This window comes from Callorhinus ursinus, unplaced genomic scaffold (assembly GCF_003265705.2).
Source record: "Callorhinus ursinus isolate GAN/ISIS: 27379988/994484 unplaced genomic scaffold, GSC_fseal_2.0 scaffold4, whole genome shotgun sequence".
Taxonomy (NCBI): Eukaryota; Metazoa; Chordata; class Mammalia; order Carnivora; family Otariidae; genus Callorhinus; species Callorhinus ursinus.
In genome coordinates, this window is record NW_027397066.1 from 40,007,489 (window position 1) to 40,016,510 (window position 9,022).

The 9,022-nt window shown below is 35.7% G+C and overlaps 1 protein-coding gene across 2 annotated transcripts in view; it reads left to right on the forward strand.

Annotated features, from left to right (window-relative positions):
• Nucleotides 1-9,022, forward strand: part of SLAIN2 (SLAIN motif family member 2) — an 83,309-nt gene that overhangs the window by 58,686 nt on the left and 15,601 nt on the right. The gene's annotated exons all lie outside the window — the stretch shown is intronic.

Here is a 9,022-nt window from a genome sequence, read left to right on the forward strand (position 1 = left end):
GATTTGGTTAATATGGATACAAAAGCACTGAAATACGTATTTTAGCAAGTTCGTTAATGTGTAAATGTTTTAGCAAAGATTTGGTGGATTAAATATGATTTAAAGAAATAGTTTTAGATAATAGAATCTGAAGGAAAGAGAATAGTCAAATGGAAATGTTGGATGTGTAAATGTGTTGGATGTGTAAATGTTGGATGTGTTTTGAATACCAGAAATTGATCATAGCCCTCCAATACAAATGTCTTTTGGTGCTACTGTCTGAAATAAGAACGGATAGGGGTGCCTAGGTAGCTCAGTTGGTTAGGTGTCTGCCTTTGGCTCTAGTCATGTTCTCAGGGTCCTGGGATCGAGCCCTGAACCCTGTGTCGGGCTCCCCACTCAGTGGGGAGTCTGCTTCTTCCTCTCCTTCTGTGCCCCCCCCAATAAATCCATAAAATCTTTAAAAAAAAAAAAAAAAGACTGAATAGTATATGTTCTTTTGATAGAGAAGAAGGTGACTTACTAGGAATTATTATAGAAAGGGTCTTACAGAAATTATTTGAGGACCATAGGCTTCTTTTTTTTGAGACTTCTAGATATTTTTTGAGTACTTGATGAGAGGTAGTGAAAACAGGAACATGAAGAGATTGTGGTGTCTAAAACAGGGCAAGAGATTACTGTATCATAATAAAACATAGGATTTTAAGTTTATATAAATTTTATTTGTATGTCTCTCTAAGCTGCTTCATAATTTTTTGGGGGATCAGGTAGGTTTAAATAATTTTAAATATTTACTTAAGGATTTTTTGCTCTTTATTAGGTTAAGAAGATATAACTTCTGGCTGGTTGGTTTTTTTGTTTTGGGGCTCTTTTTGGTTTTTTGCCGATGGAAGTTACATATTTTTGTGATTGAGCCACTAAACTCCCACCCTCCATGATAAAATAACAGGAAAAACCAATCTTATAATTCCTCGTACCTCTAGTTGTCTAGTTGACTTAGTAAAGGGAAAGAAGTTTGTATGTTTGTGTGTTGGGTTTTGTTGTTTTGTTTCTTTTTGTTTAATCTCTTTTTTAACTTAATCCAGACTCATATTTTTTTGATTCGTATTGTGATTTGGGGATGATTGTTTTACACTACTAGAAGTTCTGAACCAAAATAAAAAATTCTGAACCAGTTGAAAAATGGACACAGATATACAATAGGATTTAAAATAATTAGATTAGGGGTGCCTGACTGGCTCAGTCAGTAGAGCATGTGATTCTTTTTTTTTTTTATTTTTTTTTATTTTGACAAAGAGAGACACAGCGAGAGAGGGAACACAAGCAGGGGGAGTGGGAGAGGGAGAACAGGCTTCCCACGGAACAGGGAGCCCAATGCAGGGCTGGATCCCAGGACCCTGGGATCATGACCTGAGCCAAAGGCAGATGCTTAACGACTGAGCCATCCAGGTGCCCCAGAGCATGTGATTCTTAATCTTGGGGTGTTGAGTTCTAGCCCCATGTTCAGCGTCAAGCCTACTTTAAAAAAAAATAAAAATAAAATATTAGGTTAATTACTGGTAAAGTTGAATCAGAGAATACGTCTTGGATCCAAGGCCAAATGGATTTTCTAATTTCCCTTCATATCTAGACTTTGAAAGAGAGGGGTCTGCACTGGACTTGGGGATTCTCTGTTGTTAGGGATATGAGGCAGATGAGATTCAGATACCATGTGTTCATAGGTACCTTTGGCTCTTTAAACCTGGACTAGAGAAAAATGGGACTGGTTAGCAAATTGTCACATAAATCAATTGTCCCATCCTGGGGATGAACCTGTAACATCTTAGAAAGTTGGCGTACTTGTTTTAAGGACTCAAAGGATCATGGGAAGAGGGAGAAGGTGGTTCCCTTAACAATTGGAAATAGGACACTATGATTTTATTTATGTTTTTAGAGAGTGCACATGAGTGGGGCAGGGGGAGGCGCAGAGGGAAAGAATCTTACGCAGGCTCCATGCTCAGTACGGAGCCCAAAATAGGGCTCCCATCTCATGACCCTGATCTTGTGACTTGAGCCAAAATTAACAGTCAGGTGCTTAACCACTCAGGCACCCCAGTCACTTGGATTTTAATTGCATTTAGTAGTAGCTGAAGTTTGAAGATGGGAAGGGAAGTAAGAACTGTGTTGCCTGTCACAAAGGGACACACCATAAACATCTGTGGAACGAACACAGTCATGCCACTAACTCAAGGCTGGACACATTCCTCTTTGCGTTTTCTTCTTGCAGGGTTTTTTTTGTTTGTTTCTTCAGCCCATCCTTCTCTTTGAAGAAAATAAAATCCATTGTGTATTGTTAAGGCTTCGTTCATAGGCGTGACTACTTAAACTGCTCTGACAAAGAGATACTCATTCCTATTTGTTGGGAACTCAGTGAAGGGGAGGTAAACAAAGTAGAGACGTCACCAAGTCATGGAAAAAATGACTACTTAGAAAAAGTGAATGTGTAGATCAGGACAAATTAAAATGTAGAAACATACTTTAGAAGGAAAGAGGCAGCAACTTAGGATGAGTTAGCGATGGTAGTTTTCCAATACTGCTTTAATTCTTATATTTTGAATATTCATATAAGGTGAGGTAAACATTTATAGGAGGCCATATTGATAGGAGTTTAAAATGCTGTTTGATATCAGACTATCTGAAAATGGAGAACCTAGGAATTTTGCTGTTACCTTTGATCCAAAATTCAAAATTTCTTATATTTGCTTTTCATTAACAAGTATTTATTGAATCTGTATCATAAACAAGATACACTCATTACACGCCCCCCCCCCCCACATCTAGTCCCTCTTTACTTTTTCTTCTATTAATAGTTGTGGTCAAAGCCAGCCTCTGCCATATGGAGTTTTTAGATACAGTTAAAATGATAGGAGTTGCTCCCTTTCCCATGATTTTATTATATAAAATTGAGAGAATCGGAAAGGAGAGGGCACAGGGTTCTCTCCAAACATACAAATACCTATTAGCCATTTCATGCTATTTTTGGCATGATAATTGAATAGATTCTACTTACATTTAGAGTTGATAAGTCTTTTGTGATTTTCCAAGATCTTTTTCTTGTTTAGTTACATCTTGACTACATCTATTAATTTCTTTTGCAGATAAAATCCTAGATCAAAATTTTCTCTCTCTGAAATTTGTGCCTTTATTTTTCTGATTAAAAACTGATTGCATTTTAGAAAAAGTTAGAGCTAGAATGCCTTCAAAGATCACCTAATTTCAGTTAACCTCATTTTATTCTTTTTCCTTCCCAAGTTTATACATAAGGCATAAATGCTGCTACCATTAGAGGAAACACTTTTTCTAATAGTAAAACTATAGCTTAGTGCACTTCTTTACTTTCTGGTTTTCCCTCAAGTTATACATTAACCTTGTTAAAATATTTCTTCCCATATTCTGAGATTGTAGAACTTTTCAGTTTGTCCTTTCATATACTCTAGTGCATTTTTCTAAGAATTTAGGATTAATTTAAAAGGATTTCTAATTTATAAATCTGTTTAAACTTTGTTATTTTAAAATATAACACAAATTCAGAAAACCATATAATACATAGTTTAATGAATTCTTGTAAGGCAACCCCTTAGTGACCACCATTCATATCAGGAGACTATAACTTGCTACTTCGGAAACTACCTGTCTACTTCCAAACACAGTCCTCTCTTGACCCACTCCCCCAGAGTAGCCATTCTTCTGAATTTTTATAGCAATCACTTCCTTACTTCTTTGTATGATTTTTATCATTCAAGAAATGAAACTGTAGTTCTGCCACTTTAATATATGTCTTTTTACGTTACTCTTGATTTATAGTTTTCTTCCAACTCTTTACTCCCCGTTGTTAGGTTTGTTTGAAGAAACCAGATCATTTGCCCTATAGATGTGGATGTAGATCCACAGGCTGGATCTTGCTGATATCTTTTCCACACTGTCATTTAGTAGATTTCCTGTATTTCCCATAAATTGGTAATTGGATCTAGATGCTTAACTGGATTCAGTTTTGCTATTTTGGGCAAGACTACTTAGGTGGTGGTGCTGCTTTAGCCACAAGTGCACAAGGCAAGATTACCTCTTTTCTTGATATTATCAGTCATTGATGGTTAATGCCTGTATCCTTATTTTTCTTAAATATCTATCATTATGAACTTACAGGTTCAAACATTTTTTATGTATTTTGATTCATTCTGGATATTTTCAGAGCTTTGTTGGAAGGTTCTTCAAGTTGGCCCTCAAGTCTTTTTGACAGGTCTTTTGGCCCTAGTAGTCTGATAAATTCTTGCTAACTGGTATGACAAGATAGGCACATCTTGTACATTTCCTGCCACAGAACTGGATTTAGTCATTTCTCCAAAAAGTCCTGATTTCCTTTGATAGGAAATGGTATTTCAAAACCAAAATCTTGAGTTTTTAGCTCTATTAATTGCTATTGGATTGGCCATTGTTTCTAGGTTTTTTAGTTACTAGAGTTAGTAAATGTATGTGTAGATCCATGTCTGTGTATTTTTTAATATTGAATGCCTTAATGAGATCATGCTGATACCTCCTATTCACATTCAGGGCTTCAGGGTAATTATGTAATCTCTTAACTTACACCAGTATCTCCTTTATCTTGCTCTGAGACTTCTGTCTCTCACCAACAGATAGAATTTTTATTTTAATATTTTATTTATTTATTTGACAGAGAGACAGCGAGAGAGGGAACACAGGGGGAGTGGGAGAGGGAGAAGCAGGCTTCCCGCAGAGCAGGGAGCCTGAGGCGGGGCTCGATCCCAGGACCCTGGGACCGTGACCTGAGCCAAAGGCAGATGCTTAACGACTGAGCCACCCAGGCGCCCCAACAGATAGAATTAAAATATCATTTAACAGTTTATTTTATCCCATATTACACACAAAATCTGGAGAAAACATTAGCATAATACCATACAAGGTGGCTACTAAAAATTGTTTAAAAGAACCTTTTGCATATGCTCACTCCTTTTTTTTTTAAACAGTTACACTGCTTAAAAATATCCATTCTCAGCTTAAAGAGTTATTTGTACTCTTTTATTTAGTCTTAGTTCTACATTTAAATATGTATTTAATGGTTACCGTTAGTCTGTACATTATTGTCTCACCAACCATTTTTCTTGTCTGAAGCTCATTCTCTTGTAGATTCCTTAAAAAAGGAGTTGTAGGAGCAGTATCCATTCCCTCCATTTTGGTGTGTTGATGACAGTTTGCCCTTTTTATATTTGAAATTCATTAGCTAGATATGAAATCTTTGGCTCATACTTTCTTTCCTTGAGTGTCTTAAATATATTACTCCATTTTTGTCAGGACTAAAAAGTTATTTCTCTTACATTCATTTGGTTTTTATCTGGATGTCCATTGGATGTTTTCTTTTCCTTTAAAGTTTAATCATTTATTTTTTTAAAAGATTTATTTATTTATTTTAGAGGGAGAGTGAGCAAGTGAAGGGAAGGCAAAGGGAGAGAGAGAAGCAGACTTCCACTAAGTGTGGAGTCCGATGCAGGGCACGATCCCAGAACCCCAAGATCATGGCCTGAGCCAAAATCACGAGTTGGCCACTTAACCAGCTGAGCCACCCAGGCACCCCTAAAGTTCAATACTTTATGAGAATATATCTTAATGTTGGTCATTTTGAATTGATTTCCCCAGATAGGCGTGTATTCTTTCAATATGGAATTTCACATACTTTAAAATTTCAAATTCTTTTGAATTATGGTTTTTAGTATTCTGTTCTCTTGCTTTGGCTTTCTTTTTTGTAGGAACTCCTGTTGTACATATGTTGGATGTTCTTTGCCTGTCTTCTCTATCTGTTGCCTTCCCTTGAATCCTTTTCCATCTCTCTTCATTTCTTCTTGTTCTATAAAAGTTTCTTTTCATTGTCTATTTCTCTTAAAGCATTATCTATCATGCGTGTGACTCTTGTGTTCTTTCTATCTTAGGATGATTTATGTCCAGTTCTTTTCTGTTCCATCACCTCATTTTTTAATGTTTCCTATTCTGATTTATGATGTTCTTTCATATCTTTTGTCATTTTCTTAAATACTTTTAGAATTTGAAATATTTGATTATAATTTTCATCTTTTGCGTGTGTGTACATGGTGGACACGATTTCTGGCAAGGTTGTACCATTAATAGAAATGTTATTCTGCTCCTTTCTTTTTTTAATAGTAACTTCATGTGGGATTTGGCTCAGTTCTTTTCTGTTGCCCATTTTTCTTTGGAATTGGTTTTTTAAACATTTAGAAAGGGACCTTGATTTAAGATTTTCTACTTTTATGTCTCTAGAGATCCCTCTTCTGTTGTTTTGGGAAACTGTTAAAAAATATGGCTGCTTATTTTTTGAGATTTCTTACCTTTGCTCCTCTTCCCTACTTATAAAATTCATCCTTTTGGGGCACCTGGGTGGCTCAGTCAGTTAAGCAGCTGCCTTCCACATAGGTCATGATTTCAGGGTCCTGGGATTGAGCTCCACATCAGGCTCTCTGCTCAGCGGGGAGCCTGCTTTTCCCTCTCCCTCTACTGCTTGTGCTCTCTCACTTGCTCACTGTCTCTCTCAAATGAATAAGGAAAATCTTTAAAATAAATAAATAAAATTCATCCTTTTAAAGTGTACAAGTCTATTTCTTAGTATATTTACAGAGCTGAGCAATTATTTTGACTTTAGAGGTTTTCATCACCCCCAAGAAATATCATACCCATTTTCCACTCCTTCCAGCCCCTGGCAACCACTAATTTTTCTGTCTCTGGTTTTACCTGTGCCTCTGCCATTTCATGTAAATATAATATGTGATCTTTGTGACTGGCTTAGCATAAGGTTTCCAAAGTTCATCATATTACAGCATATATTAGTACTTTGTTCCGTTTTATTGTGATACATATTCAATGTATGGATATACCAAATTTCATTTATCCATTTCTCAGTTTGAACATTTGAGTTGTTTCCACTTTTTGCCTATTTTGAAAATGCTAATGCTGCAAGTATTTGCCAGCAGTTTATTTATTCATATCTTATTTATTCATATCTATCAATCTTTGTATGTAAGGAAGAAAAACTATAGTAAAGCCAATTCCCAGGGGTGTCTTCTGCCTCTTACGTTTAATAAATCTTCTCATGATAACTGTGTGCTTATAAAAATAATGGTAAGTCATGTATAGTAATGGAAGAAGAAATCAAAGTCTTCTATGCCTCGTAAATTCTTTTTGTGTGTGATTACTTGTCAGCCTTCACAAGTTTAATAGGCCTTGGTATCATGTCTTAGGAAACCTGCCTAGGATAGTAGCTCCACAAACATACATTCTAAGTCTAGTTGAAAATAAAAATAGTGAAAATAACATTTTAATTTCTACTCCCAGAGGTGTTTCTCTTTTAGTTCCCAGTAAAGAATACCAATCTGGGAATGAGGAGATGTGGGTTCAACTTCTGACTTATTTGCTCAGTTGATCTCTGTGGTTGTGACAAGTTATCTTCTCCACACAGTGAAAAGGTGGGAACAGATAGTCACTAGTAACTCTTGTAGCAAGGATTCTTTGACCCAATAATGAGAGAATCCTATTTACGTCATCTCTGCAGTCTTTAATAACCAGAACTTATTTTTAAGTCTTTATTATGTCAGTAACCTCTTACTATCCTTGATGGTGCATAGACCACTGAGTAACTGGGATGATGTAAGGGAGAGTTTAACAAGTATTTTTGTTTTTAATCTTTGTTAAATAATTGGATGGCATATCTATTTTAATAAATGTTTTTCTCCCCATTAGTCATAGTGGCCAGTGTTTGGGAATGTGTATATTTTTATTGTAAACTATATATTTGATATTTACATATTTTTAGCAATTTTCCAATTAATGGAATTTATAGTTTAGACATATCACTGTGAAGACAACCATTTGGAGTATCTATGTTTTTTTATGTTGCTATTTACATTTGAGATATATTTATAAAACATTCTCTGAATATCTACTAAGCTAAAAACAGTATATAGTTTACTCAGTTTCTCCCACTCCAAAGTGCCTGGTGTATTTTCTAAGCCTCAATTAGAAAACTTGCCATTTTTATTAAATGCTTATTAAAAGACAAAAAACGAATGTTTTAAAAATAGGAATCCTCATATTACCCATCATTTCATTTCAGAGGTGACTTAACTTACACCAAGGTTAGCATTCTTAGTCATATGTCAGTTTTATAAATAGAGTTCTGATTCTTGCTCAGAGTAGATAACTTCATTTTATGCCTTGATTTAAGTGCAATTCTCAGTTTCCAAAATGAGTAAAGAGAAATTATAACCTACTATCATAATTAATTTGGACAATAAAGCCTAATTAATCCCTGTGTTTTAGTTAATTTATAAGGCTGGCCTAGGAGACAACTGTCTTGAGTGGCATTGTTTGTTTTAAGATTTTATTTATTTATTTGACAGCAAGAGAGGGAACACAAGCAGGGGGGAGTGGGAGAGGGAGAAGCAGGCCTCCTGCTGAGCAGGGAGCCCGATGTGGGGCTCAATCCTAGGACCCTGGGATCATGACCTGAGCCGAAGGCAGATGCTTAATGACTGAGCCACCCAGACGCCCCTTGAGTGGCATTGTTGAATATCTTTCCAGAGAACTCAGCTGCAACAGGCTGAAATGCTCCAGTATTCCTTAGATAAGGAAGGCACAGATGTAATATGCCTTACAGTTTGTGTAATATTATACATTTGCCAACTATTTATACAGATATTACTCATTTGATTTTCCCAGCTAACCTATGATATTTGCTGAAATTTGTTTTCTGGGTTTTGTTTTATTAGATTTACATCTAAATATTTCTTTTCTCTTTTGGGGGAGCAGTGCAAGTGGTGTTGCATTTTTTATTTTGATTTCTGTACATTCATTACTGCTATGTAGAAATACAGTAGATTGTTATATGTTAATCTTTTATCCTGTGACTTTACCGGACTCAGTATTTCTAGAAGTTGTTTTGTGTGTGTGTGTGTGTGTGTGTGTGTGTGTGTGTGTGTGTGTGTGT